Raw genomic sequence first — 15,088 nt, 5'->3', positions numbered from 1 at the left:
TAAAATTAGACAATTATATATTAAATATTATAGTTTTATATATATTTAAAATATTACATATGTACGTATATATATGTATATATGCACATATGACAAGTTTATATATGTATTATTTTGAACATAATATATCTAATATAAAATCGTAAGTTTATAACATGATAAGATTACGAGGCTATAAAACTAGTCCTACTGAAGTCCTTTCAGGTACAGCAGTACAGGATTTGGACAGAAGATGATGGGAAAGATCCATCTGATGGTAGGAAGGGATGGTGGTGCGTGTGCTCCTTTCTTGAGAGATCTTTTGTAGAAAAGTGCAAAAGCTGAAAAATTGCTGAGCCTGAGCTGGCAAACTGACTGCAAGCCTGATGCAAAGCCTATCGGGGTCAGCTGAAGCTTGAGGTAGCACAGCTTTGTGAGGGGTACTTGCTGGACTGGGACAAAAACTGCTCCAAGCCATTTTCTATCATGAACATGAGGGAAGGATTTTGTTCACTTTGGAGCCTCTAATTCCTCCTCTCTCACTGTTTATACCTTCTCTGAGACTATGGGACAGTGGCTTGGATTTACAGTATCTATGGCTGAGCTATAAAACACATATCTGTGCACTCAGAGTACCCTAGGCTTTCTTTCCTGCCATGTGAAATAAAAGGCCTGCTTAAAGGCGGAAAGCCGGGGGAAGCAAATGGAACTAATGGGAAAGGTGCATCAGTGTGACCTAACTCCACTGGTTTAACAAGGCTAAAAATGCATGACTCAATTACACAAGAGTTAGCTAATGAGGAATGGGGAAGATGTTACAGTTTAAAACAAATGGCTACTAAATGAATTGGGTGCTGCCTTTCAAATCTTTGCCATTCAACAAAAACCTGGCAAGACATTTTCTTCACAGGATATGAATCATCCGAGATAAAAAAAGCAAGACTAGGGCCACCTACATTCAGAGTTTGTACAGTATGACCTTAAGGCCCAACATCTACCAGAAGTTGAGTAGCAAAAGGCCAAGCTCCAAAGAATAAAAGGGCTTACATCAGTATTAAATAATTCTTTCTTAGAGATGCAAATTTCTAATTAGTTACTGTGGAAACTGTAGAGGCCTGGAAGTAAGCCCCGCACAATGAGAATGAGAGTTTACTTTTTTGATTTACTGCAGGGCTGCAGTAGTTGAGGGAGGGCTGAGAGGGGGAAATAAATTCATTGCTTTTAACATGACAACAGAATAAAGTGCAACAGAAGAAGTGACTTTGTTTTGTGCACTGCTGCTGCTGCTGCGACAGATCCCTGAGGAGCTTTATGTGACATAGGCTCACTTAAAACATCTCTCAAGGCATTGTAAAATGCTTTGTTTACAAACAAGTGACTTTCTCAACACCCTCACTTGTTACGTCTCTGACAAAGCCTTGGGAGGGTGTTCTTCAAAGCCAGCAGGAGATTGGGGTGCCTTCTGTTGTTTAGGTGACCAAACTGAGGTACCCAAATTTCAAAGTATACCACTACTGAAAATCAGAGTGCCCTAACCCGACCTATGCTGAGCACCAAAAATATCTTGTTGGAAATACTTTTAGGATCCTGAATGTAGAGTAGAAATAATTGGTTATGTAGTTCTTTGCCTTCTTGTCTTTATTTCTGTTTTACTTTACTTCTAATTATTTGGGAGGTGCAATACTTCTTTTTGGCTCCACCTGTCTGAGCCTTCCACTGGCATCAGGTGATTTGCCATCTGCCCAAGGAGCTGTCAGGATGAAGGAGACTGAAGCACCAGTCTGCTTTGTAGATGGACCACAGCCAAAACAAAGGATTGGTGCATTGCTGCTTGTTAGTAACTGCAGAAGGCTAGCTGTGATTCAGCAAAGGCAGGAATATTAGCTCAGCCAGAATAGGGAAAGCATCTTTCCTCTTAGCAGGTCGCAGAATTAATTTAATTTGTACTATGCTTGTTTTAGCTCTATTTCCATCTTGATAAGCCCCAGATATTTCTGAAGCAAGAAACCACTTATGCCCAAATAATAGGAGACTGCCATTTTTTTTCAAACATTTCAAATGCAGCTAAAAGCTTACAGATAGCACAGAGAAAGAAAATCAGAAAGCTAATAATTGCAACACTCTGATTTTACCATGGGAAACTAAGAAAAGCTAGAAATACTTTAAACTGGTACATAGTCTTTATGAGCATGATTCTAGATCAGCATCAGTGCAGAATTTCAGAACATAGCCTGAGCTGTTGCTGCTTAACACTTTGTTCATATGAAGTCCATGTCAGAAGCTGGAGTTTATTATGCTCAGTCCTCTTTAGCATCCTTAACCTTTGTAGGTAATGCAGGAGTTGAAGTTATCTGGGTGTGCCCTTAGTATTTTGAATAGGGATTGGGCTGGGCATCATCTTCTCTTGTCCCGTTATCACCTCACGCCCACGTTTGATGCTGAATCAATTTTTAGCAGTGCCCTTAGCTGTCCGAGCCCTTCCCTGAACTGTGTAATTAGCCATTCATAGTAGGACACAGAGAGCACTCTTCTGCACATCTGAGTTACCTGTAACTCTAATCAAAGTCTCTGAATAGCTCATTTTAGTGCTTCCTGTGGGTGACTCCTCCCAGCAGTTTGGTTATTACCCTGGCATCCTGGCCAGCCTTCCCTAATGACTTGTTTTCATCTGATTCTCACTGCCCCTCAGAGCTGCACCCAGAATTATCTGTCAATCCCTTTGGATCTGCTGCCAGGGAAGAAGTATTTTAATAGCACTTGTTTTCTTCGCTACTTCTGTTTAAAGTACTTTCTTTAGTATTTTGCTATTTTCTCATGCAGGGGGTTGAATTTTCTCTTTAGCAAAGTACTGAGCCAGTCACACAGCCTCTTCTGAAGTTAAATAAACAAGAAAGGATCACAATTTGAGTTCCTCCAGAAGTGAAAATCTGTCTTGGAGAAATTTTTTAGTTGATACAAAAGTTGAGAAATCTGCAAAGAATCGCTTTTCCTGCACACTTTAACTCCTCCAGAGCTTTGGAGAGCTGGCACCATCTGAAGTGTGCTGACAATCCTTGCACCAATATTACCAGAGAATAATCTCATCAAACCTCCTCACAGATTATGAGCCATAAAGTTCTTATCTTCACAGAGAAATTCCTGATAACTTTTTCCTGGCTGCTGCCCTTTACATAAGCATGTGGCTCAGATTGTATAGTAATCAAGCAGTGTAACAGTAGTGCTTTTGCCTTTTCTCCTTAACTAAAAATAAAATAGTGTTCATAGCTGAACAGTTGGTGCACAAATAGCCTCAAGGACACCTGATAAATTATGTTATTCACCTATTTTTATCTTTGATACAAGGATTACTATATACAGTTAGAAATACATTTGCATTTCAAATGCCACAGAAACTATAAAACTCACCATTAGTTCTATCCCAGAAATTATTTGCAAGGAATTGGTTTAAAGTAGTCTGTAAAAATATTTTTCATCCCATTCTGCTGATTCAGCTTCATTGATGTTTTTTCAGAGTTTGTTCAGAGTTCAGCATTCAAATTCAAAACATTGCTGATGGTATGAAAGTCTCTGACTAGCTGATGTCCTGCTTCCTCCAAATCCAGAGCTCCCAAAGTGCTCAGATCCTCAGCAGCTCATTTGGATGACTGGCTGGGAGCCAGAAAGCCCTGCTACCTTTAGCTTTCATCTTCTTCTGGCTTCTTACACAGTCCAGAATGTCAAGATTCATGGTACCAGGGTGTCCATCAGATGGATTACCCAGGAGCTGAGATTTGATTCCCTTTTGTCTCCTATTGGAACAAAACCTAGATATGAAACTCCCCATGAAATGAGGTTACTTTTCTCTGACAAGTTCTGCTCCAAAAAACCTGACAATATAGTTTTCCAAGGCTTATGGGAACTTCGGGAAATAAATCTTTTAATTCTTCCTAGACTGATATGAGAAATAGTTTATTGAATCATTTCTACTGAGAAATTACAGGGAAAGACAAGAAAGGAGCAAGGAAGTAGTATAACTAAAACTCCAGGGTCGTGGCCTGGCAAATTAAAATTTAGTCTGCTTTCTAAAAATGGGCTGGAGACGTTTTATTTGAAACAGTCTTAAAACATTACTGTCCCTGAATACTTGGGGAGGTGGGGGTGGAGTCTATACAAGAAGAGAGGATCATTCCTCCCACAATGCTAATGGCTTTACTAGGACTGTAGAGAGTGATTACGAATAAAACAACATTTCAATCCATTTTCCTAAGGAGCTTTCACTTAAAGAACAGAAAAAAAATTAAACCAAGACAGTAAAACTCTGAGAAAACAAAGGAGGGGAACTGCCAGCCTGTGAAGTCCTAATGCTCATTATATCTGGTGCATGTTTAGCTTGTAGGGAGGGTTTGGGAAGGAAAGTAATTCAAGCAAACCAACCTGGGCCATCTTTTCATTCTTTGTTATGCACTGCTGTTGTTACCTTTAGAAATCCAGCAGTGGGGCTGGTTGTGTCCTGTTTTAGTGCCCTTCGTAAAGCATTCCCTTTTCACCAGCTCCGATGGCCCCATTGGAGTGGCCATGACAATGGATGTTCATTTTACCGCTATAAAAGGGTTTAATGATTAAAAGGCCACACCATTGCACTCAGCCACAAAACTCATTCTTCCACTTCTGTGGAGCCCTTTGATTCAAAATGTTCTTTTGACAGGATCAAGAGTGGTTTTCATTCTGTCGGGCAGCAGAAACATCTGCATTTTTTATCCTCTGCCTCCTCCTCAGTGCACATAGTTAATGTGTAATTAATGAAACATCCCTTCTCGGAGTGGCACACAATCAGGGTAGGTCTCCCACCAACCTCGCTCCAGCTCCAGTAAAGCAGGTTTGCTTTTATATCCTTGTACTCTCATTCAACAGTAGTAATAAACCCAGTTCCAGGCTTATCTAGCCAGCTTACATCTTAATCTTTCTTTTTCCTCCCCCCTTCTCTCTCTCTGTCTCCTCAGGGAAAAGGGATGAAAAAAAAAAGAACTTCTCTTTCTTTTGGGTTATCCGAGCACATTGGGAGGGGGGAACCAAACACACCGCAACATTCAAAGCAAAATAGAGAGAACAAGGGATCTAGGGAAAAAGTCCCCTCCTCCCTCCTTTCCCTGGAAGAAAAAATAAAGACCTTGGTAAGTAGTCAAGCAAGCTGAAAAGGCAGTTACAGAGGAAGGATTTCTAAGCCCTATAGGGTAGGGCCTTCAAGAGTAGGGAAGTTCTTGCTCTCATTAGTCCAATGCATCTGAAATCTAACACATAACGTGTCAGAAAACTGCTACATCCTCCTATACAGGAGTAGCCTCTTCATTTGCTCTTCCATTTGTAGAATCTGAAGGGCCCAAGTGTGCTTGAGAAATACAATATTAATGCCCAAGTACTGTCAAGTCTAAGGCTACGTACTACACAGTGACTAATGAATGTTTTACAATTGTATTTACTTGCATAAGCCTTGTATTCATTTGTTTAATCTTTGCTAAGTTTGCCATGAATGACTGTGTAGAATAATGGAGAAATGTAACTCTAGAATTTGTTCGATTCTAATAACACCTCAGCAACACTGGATGGGTTCTAAGTGATGAAAACTGAGTCAGATGGGTCATGGTCCACCAGCAGCTCTCAGGTTAGTTCTCAGAGCCCCATTTACACAGCAGATCTAGAGAGCATTGCACTGTGAGCGAGTTGCCATAAAGAGCTTTCCTACAGAAAAACACAACAAGGCAAAGGCAAGTAACAGACCAAAAGGAGCAATATGTGTGCCCATGTTAATCCTACCTGCAATAATTTAAAGTAGAGTATCTGTAAAGTTCAGGAGATGAAAGCCACATGGGGAAGCAAACCCATCACTCGCTTGGCTGTGAAGCTGTGACCCTTAATGTCCTGTGCCTGGCCTCTTTTGGTTCTCAAAGAGGAAGTGATTCCCAAAGATTTCATTTTGAGCTAAAGGCTCAGCTGCAAATGTAGTAGGGAGAGAGAAGTATCAAAGAAAATTAGCTAACTAAGAAATTCACTTCTGAATGAAGTCTGTATCATGCCAATCTACTTAAAAACTTAGGCCAAAACCAGAAAGTAGATTTGCCTTGAAGAAAAAGTTCAGAGGAAAAACATAATATTCCCTCGTCCCTTGATGCTCTTGCAAAGTTGGGCTTCCTCCTGTCCAAGGATTTTGCCCACCCAGAGGAGGTAGAAGCCACAGATGTAAGCCGTTCTTTCTATTCATAGGAAACACACCTTTGCTTCACAGTTTTTAGGACTGTGTCCCAGTTGTCTAACTCCACTCTCAATAGGAAATTGTATCCATTGTTCATGTATCTGTTAAATGAGCAAAGTTCACAGGTAAAAATGAGAGCACGCTGAAGATGTTTTGGCCCCCTTCTGAATTAGTCTGATTGGAAGCTTTCCCGCTCCTACATTTGAGGAAGAAAGCAGATTTCTCCCCAGAAGTCTGCATGTTGTTCCTTTTATTGTCCTGGTTTCAAAGAGCTGAAACTGAGTGCATAAAGCATCACCCACTTTTGTACAGTACACTTAATCTTAAAATTTACTACTGTTCCAATAAAATAAGATTAATGTAGGAAACAGTTGCAAATATATAATGCTGCAAATATTGACTCTTTTTTTTGGAACCATAGCTAGAAGGAAGACCTGCCTATGAATTCAAGGACCTGATAAAAATTTGGTACAAAAATACCCATCCAGGGTGGTACACAACAGATGTGGTTCTTGTGCCAGTCCACTTCTGAGCAACCCCCAAGAGATCAGCAAACATACTCTGTTCCATCCATGTGCACATATACAGCAAAAATCTGTTTTCAGTCTGACACTTACTTTAATACAGACTCTGTCACTGTCAGATGTTATTTGTCTACAAAAAGGAAGAATCAAGATTTGAAGCAGGGCAAGGATAACAAGCATCTTGCAACACAACATTTTGGGCCAAATTCCACATGCACAGCTCCCACTGAGATCCAAATACGGGCAACATTTGTTTCCAGATTGAGCACAGAATGTGTCTCTATTGTTATTGAAATGAAAAAGGGCATGAGCTTTTGAACATTATTCCGTTGGTCAGACAGGCCAGCTTAACCTATGTCCAGTGATCAGAAATAATTTCACTAAACCACTTATTTTCTGTCTTCACAAAGGTACATGCTGAAACATAAGGCATTGGAGATAGTGGACCAATAAAAATAGACAAATCTGTTGTGGGTAAACTTTGCTCAAGACTGTTGGCTGCAGCCATGCTTAAATAAATGGCTTCTTACTTCTTGTAAAAGAAGTGTGTCCTTCTCATCACATGCTACAGGAAGGCTGGTGTGTTGGAAGGGCCTGGGACAATTGCAACAGTCACTGAGCTGCACTGTGATACATTTGAATTCTGGCCAGAATCTGGGAAGTTCACGTTAGCTTGCCAGACCATTCAGAGAAAATGGGCTTCAAAGAGAACTTTTTACCCTTGATTCCAAAGTGTAAGTGAGTATGGAAAGAGTATAATGTTTGCTGTTGGGATTAGCCCCCTACTGCGTCAGCCACATATGAGTGCACTGAAAATTGGCGGCATGTAGGGGGAAGCCTCTCAGCTTGCTGCAGCTGAGCTAAAGCCAGGGTAGATTTCCAAGCACCAAAGCAGAAGGTGTGTGAACCTCATTATCATCTCCTAGCACAGAAAAGAAACAAAGCAGAAATCACACTGAAAGGAATGGAAACCAAAGACCATGTAAGATGGGAAAACATTCTCTATTTCAAATAGTGTACGAAAACCTTCAGTAATACTGAGGGACTGCTTAAAAGGACTTGTTGCACAGCAACGTACAAAGCAATGAGTTACAATTTATGTTGTAAAGAAAAAGATAATTCTGATTAAAATTATATTAGAGGATTTTTTCTGTTCCATGAAGACATAATAGGATAAAGATTCTCCTTTATTAGATGGCCAGCACTCTCCTCAGTTTAGAAAGGGCTGGTGTCATGCTGCACCAGTTTTTGCTCATGCAGACTACTCAAGCGTAACACAAATCAAAGAGTCACTCTACCCAGTATGATCTCAAGGTTCTTCCCTCATTTCTAGCTTCTCTCTTATGTCCCTTCCTTGACCCAGAAGTTTCTACAGGAGCATTTTGTAGCTCGTACTCTTAAGAACCAATTTTGACTTCTTGGAGTATCGGCCAGAGAGAAAGCTCTATCTGCACAAGGAATAAGGTGCTCACCCTTGGCATTGTTATGCTGCTGGTTCAGTGATTTCCCTCACTGTGCTATCCACAGCCCCACAGTGAGAGGTCTAAATTCTTCAGACCAGGCCCGGGGAAGAGCTATGCACCACAGACCAAGCTGAACAACAGCCAGCATGCTGAACAAAAATGTGCCTGAGATGGCTTTGCCGCAGTGCTGAGAGAGGCTGAACTAGGTACCTCGCACCCTCCTCCATGTTCACGGGGGACTGCAGAGACACATATTTCAGATGCCAAGTTTCACACCCAGAGCCATGAAATGGAAACCAATTTCCCCGAAGAACTGAGGATGGCCAAGAGAAACATTACCTAGACCCATTAACAGAAGTGACAGGGAGCTGAACACTGGGCAGCAAAATGGGAGCAGCAGCAAAGGAGAGAGAAGGGAGAATGCTGTCCTGCCTCCCTTTGCCAGTACTGGGAGAGGAAGGATCCAATGCAGTGCAGTAAGACAGGAGGACATAAACTAGTTGCAAGAAAGGAAATTGTTCTGAGGACTGATTTCAGTATATGTGGATTCAGTATCACAGACTGAACTTTTTATTTTTTATTCTAAGCTCCCAATTAACATGAATAACAACCTCCAAATGAAACTTTGTCAAAAAGGTAGAAACTGTTGGGCCATGTCAGCTGACCACAAATGAAAGCATCTTAACATTGCCATCTCACCTATGAGTATTCAAAAAATTATTTTCAAAATACTCTGTTTAAATATGGACCTAAGTAATGCTTAGTTTGCAGAATAAGTAACAGCTATCTCCCCAAACCTCATGCTGAGTGCCTAGGTCATGCCACTTTAGATAAAAGAAGAGGTTGAAAAATTCATTCATATATTGAGAGTTATTAAGGAACAGAATTTTGTCTGGGTAGGACAAAAGGAGAAGGAAACTATGTCTTGAATCAGTAAACTGAGTCTGTGACACATATTGTGTCAGTGCTGTTTAAACCACCTCTAACTGTCCTCCTCGTTTCCTTTATACCTCTACTTCCATTCCCATCTGTTCCCTCCTGTGTTAGCACAAAGAGTTTTTTAGCACTGTGGTAAACGAAGACATTAACTAATCTGATTGAAAAATAATCCAGAAAAAATATAACAATGTTTTATTCTCACCCAGATCAGTTCCTTGATATGTTTTGCTGTAGGGGTCATGAGAACAGCTGCAGTAGCATAGAGGAGGATGTGATGCAGGAAAAAGAATCAAATAAAGCAGGACTGATGCCAAAAAATGGCTCACATAACCACAGCCTGAAGAACAACATTGTATAAAAACAGATTTAATGAAAAGGTAAAATTGCATACCAGGGATGTGCACCTGACCTTCTCCACTTGCTTGAGTGGAGATATATATGCCACATACTCGTAAGATAAATTCGAAATAATATATATACTTCTAAATCAAGAGGTAGTCATATTACACAGCACTACTGCAGGCTCCATTGCTTGCCTGAACCTCTCATGGATTCATGACCATTGTTGGTATTTCTGAGCCTTTATCTGATATCTTCTGCTTTACTGTTCTGTGTCCAGAACTGTCAGCTCTAAAGTAATCACACTGTGTTTTCAGATGATCTTTAGTTCTATATGACATGGTTTCCTTAATGTAAAGCACATGGAATTGATTGCTTAATTCAGCGTAGTTGTTTGCTGGATGCAGACAAACTCTTGCTACTGTGACAAACCGCTACTGCTTCTACTAATGCAGGTGCAGCAATCTGGTTTTCTGTTTTTTTTGCAATTGCAAACCTTACAGACCTTTTAGGAATGTCTATTGTGCAAGGACAGAAGGAACAGCTGTAACTCTAAGGTTATAATCAATTTTAAAAGAGAAACCAGGGAAAGGAGGAGGCAAACAGAGACTAAACTGATTACAAACAGACCTAGACCTAGAAACAATAATTTTTAGATACAAGCTTTTCTAGCAGGATTGAGAAGAATAGCTTGCTTCAAGCACAGCACTGATTTGATTGTCCTATCCCACTTGTGCCCAGTGTAAGCATGCCCTTGAAATGGATACAGCTGTAAGGTTCATTTTGCTATCTGGGTTCAAAGGCCTGATTTAACAGTGCTTCTTTTTTTAATATCTAAATGCCTGTATGCTCATTTACAATGTTGATTGCCTTTTCTTGATGGTTTGGCTTCAGAAACATGCTGTGGAATTTAAATTCTTTCCCCTCCCATGCTAATGTTGGCATTATTTGTGTGTAAACACATTACATGGGATAGCAGAAATGTAAATGAGATTTCAATGTTGAGTTGATTTATAAACAGCCAGTCTCCTAATTTATTGAAGTTGTCTTTGTGTCGTTTGCACATGATTAGCAGCATATACCATACATAGGGTGCCCTTCTGTAACATGTTCAGAAAAAAGAATTGCAAACTGTATACCATTATAACACCAAATGAAGATCTTATTGAGCTTCAAGATGCTTTGAAACATGTAGTTACTAACTTAACTCTGCCTGTGAACTTGTCCTCATTAACTCCATAATTAGCAAGATCATGTTTGATCTTGGAGTTCATTAGACATTGCAGCTGGAAGATTGTTTCAGTTTTAACACATCAGAATAGACAATTAAAGTGATAATAAAGAATCAATATCACTTCCCTGTTTCTTAGATTTTTTTCAAGGTTGCAGTGTGCCTAATTAAACCTGGTTTGAAACAGTGAAAAAGTAAAAAGTAATGTGGTCATATCTATTTTGGTTTAACAGGCTATTTAAAAGGCTGTTTGAAATGTGTCCTGGGAAATAGTTTCTACCCACATGATGAGTAAATAGTTGGGATTATTTCAGATTCAGCTGCTGACTTAACTGAAGACTTGAGCAGATATTATTCTCATGTGCCTTCTATTGTCTGTGCCACATGCAAGTCCCTTTCCCTCTTTTTACTTTGTGACTGGACCCAACCTTATATTTCACATCACCTGATGCTCCAGAAAAAAGAGACAACTTTTTCAGGTCAAGTTACTTGTATGTCCCTGGGTTTTCCTCAACTGGTCATTAAGTTCACTTTCCAGAACAGCAGCCTGATTCTCCAGTGCATCAGGATATCCTTATGCAAGACAGCTGTAAAAGTCACCTAATGTTGAGAGTGTCTGTGGTAGAGCCAAGTCTGAATTCACACCATTAAGGGGCTCCTTCCCCCTCTGCTGTCCCCAGGAGACAGACTGGGGTCCTCAAACACACAAGTGGTTCTCTACTTGTTATCACAGCCTAGAAAGCAGTATAAACTAGAGAAATAAAAGAGTGATCTGTGCGCAGCAACCCCATGTTCAGGTGGACCTGATTCTGTTTTCTGCCTGTCTCCTGTGTGGTAAGTAACTGAACTGTAATACATTTCTGTGCTTCTCTTTTCCAATGTCAGAGTGAGGCTCTTAGACTTAAAACCAGAAGAACATGTAGGAAACCTCAATGAAATTTTCTATTTAATGAAATGCAATAACATTCTAAACAAGATTAGCGAGACTCAACATCCTCCTTCTACTTACATATTTTTACTTCAATTCTTCATCATTCTCATTTAATAAGCACAGTTAACTGAAGACATGAATCATGTCACTGAGGGAGAAATGGATAATGAAGGACCACTGAAGCACTAATCCAACTAATCTTGCCTTTGGCTCTCGAATTTGTGTAGATCCCAACAGTAAATACTAAGTTCCAAATTCACCCAATTGATTTCAGTGGCCTACAGGGTGCCACATCTTTTCATTTTGTTTGCAATCATTTGAAACTAAATTCTTTTAAAAGATATTAATGCTTCATTGCTTTAAACTGAAACAGATTCTAATAATTGGCATTTGGGGCAGATTATAGAAATAGGGTCAGATCCCTTGTTGGTGTGAGTCCATCAAATAGAATGACAATGAGAATCCTAGCTTATGTATCCTGGATATAATGCCCTTGATATATGGCAGAATTAGGGGAAAAAAATTGCCAGTGTCCAAAAATTGACGTGCCAAGGTGACAATATACAAGCAGATAGCAATATCTAGGTTTGATTTTGTTCTCTGTGGCACACTTCTGTGCCTATGCTGCAGATTTTGGTTGCAAATGAGGACTAGTCCACTGGCATCAGCCCACTCCCTTGCACAGCTACACGACAGGCTGAGGCTGATCCGGCCATACCTGCATTGTCCTACCTTATGGGTCACCCCCAGGCATGACCCTTGCCAACCAGCATTTGAAGCACTTGTAGAAGGACCTTGTCTTTCAAGATATCTCGTCCTGACATCAGCTGTGTCTCATGTGCCGTATTTCCACTGCCCTGTACAACACTGGGTCGCCTTGGCTTGGCATGACATAGATACTGACCTCGCTTGCAGCTTTACCGACTATCGCCTCATAACAAACAGGCCTTTGGTGGGAGCTGCACTGCTCCTTCAGGGGCACGGCTCAGCTAGATGGGCAGAGTGACTGGATGAAGATTGGGAGGACAGGCAGCATCATAAAAATTTTGTCCAGATGCAATCCTCCAAAATTGCCCGTGCTCACATGTCAAGGACACCTGTTTCTTACAGGCCCCACTGCCACCTCTCTGCGCAGGCCGAGGCTGGGGAGAGCACTGGGTCCTGTTCAAAATGGAACAGACAGGTCTCAGGGGGAGGCAATGCCATCCACAGCAGCTGAGGGTCATCATGGCACCACACGTGCTGGAGCATGAGTAAGGCCGAAGGCTCCATCGGTCATGCCATGAAGTGGCCATCTGGCTACCGCATGGCTGCAGCTTCCAGCCAGCAAGAGCCCCTGTGGACAGCTTCTTCTTGAGGGCACCTCAGCAACATGGACACGGAACACTTGCTGCCTCTGGACTCAGGGCCTGGAGACAGTCTGGGATCCATCACAACTCTCAACACTGACAGAAAAAATGTCACCCTTGCTTTGCCCATAAAATGCTTGGTGTCGTGAGGGAGACAACGCCACAGGCACCCTTGGGCCACAGAGCTCTTTAATACAAATGAAGCTTCGCTACGGACAAATTGTTTTCCTTCTCTTCCCGCTCTGGGAAGTCTAAAGTAGGGAACAAGTGTGCCAATGTGCCCTGGCTCTGCAGATTGTCTCTGCCCTGAAGGGCTGTACTCTCCCAGGTCCCCTTCCCCTACCAGGCTGCAGGCAGAGCAGCACTGCTGGAGTTTGAGGAGGTTGTCAGTGCAATATCAGCAGTGTCCCTTGCATGCCAAGACTAGTTCTCCACATGAGCAGTGTTTCTGTGGCCAGCAGCAGGGTCAAGTCCACAGAGCTGCACCAGTACTAGGCTAAGATAGAGTTTTATTCTCACTTCATTTTATCCTATGTGTTCTCTGATGCACGTGGCAAAACTCTTTCCTGGGCTGTTTCCTGCTAATGAAGTGATTTTAGTGCATTGTGGGTTTTGGCTTAGCGTGTTTCCAAGAGGCAATCTTATTGCTTTATCTATGCAAAGTTAAAGATCTATCCTCATTTTCTGTCCCTGTGACATTCAGGAGGTTCATGTGCAAGAAAAAAAAATGGACTTGCAGTCCCCAGGCTGATTTTGGGATGGTTTATACTATCTCTAAACAGCAGGTTAATTTCAGTTGACACTTATTTATGAAAGCACAAAGTCTGGTGAGGTAATAAAAAAGTCAACTCCAAGAGAATATATAGCCTTAGATTTTCTTACCTAACATGGTTTTATTTAGAGATTTATTGAGCAAAATAAAGATTTGCCTGGCAAATAATGTTATCAATTGCTCCATATTTTAAAATCTTTTGAAAGCACATACAAAAACCAGATTAATTTCCTTGTACACGATCTACTGTGGGGTATAAACACATTTTATTCAGTGACTAGCCAAGAAAATGTAAATTAGCTGCCTGACATTTGGGAAATTCGTGTGGCTGAATTATATGACTTGTATATTTGGAAAACCCATAGGGTTTGTTAGTATCCAGGTGGATGTTAATTTTAAATAACAGCCTGGTCAGATGCTGAGGTTTCAGTGTTGAATCAAAGACACAGAATCTTCTGCCATCTCTATCCTTTTACCTATGTAAAGTTAGAGGATTTGTTGCCTGAAATCAGTTTTCAGAGAGGCTGACTGAATAACACATCTGGTCACTTGCAAGCTGACTCCGTCTCTGCTGCCTGGTCACTGTTCGGCAGAGATCTGCTTACGCGGCCCACTTCTCACATCCGCGCAGGGTAAGAGGATCCCTCCCCAAGACAGACCTAGGGCCTCTGACTGGGTACATGATCCCGGCTCCTCTCCCCATCTTTGTGGCCAGGGAAGGATGGAGTGATAGTGCACTGTCCCCTACAAAAATCTGCCATTCAGTGGGGCGAGGTCGGGAAATAATGAAGTCAGCACATTAGTGCCTTGCCTGCTGAGCTCACTCTGCTGAAAGCGGCCGGTGGGTGAATTTCCCAGCGTTTGGAAACTTTGTCTCAGTTCTGCGGGTTTGCTCAAGTGTGCGATGGCTGTTTGCAAAGGGAGCTTTCCTGCTGGGTGGGTTTGCTTTCCTCCTCACGGCTCAGGGAAGGTGAGAGCTCTCCTTCATGTCTCCCCTGCCCCCACTGCTGCCCCTCGTTCACCCCACAAACACAATGCTCTTCCAGCAGGTTCCCTCCGCTGGGGAGCTTTTCCCTCTCCCAACTCCCACACTGGGACATTTTTCCACATTTCCAGGATTACGGCCACTTTCACTTAGATCTATGTGTGTTGCCTCCACATACAAAGAAGCACTTGGGGACGGGATTAGTAGGATTAGAAGAGATTCACATATGTCCAGTTCAAGGAATTGGTATTCAAAGCTTTACACTTCCAAATGCCACCAAGAGAGAGAAAAGGAGCGGGGAGCTTGCTTTGCATTTCAGCACCTTCCTGCGGGGGACAGGGACCTTTGTC

The sequence above is a fragment of the Corvus brachyrhynchos genome, unplaced genomic scaffold (assembly GCF_000691975.1).
Source record: "Corvus brachyrhynchos isolate BGI_N302 unplaced genomic scaffold, ASM69197v1 scaffold6, whole genome shotgun sequence".
NCBI lineage: Eukaryota > Metazoa > Chordata > Aves > Passeriformes > Corvidae > Corvus > Corvus brachyrhynchos.
This window is presented reverse-complemented; position numbering follows the sequence as displayed.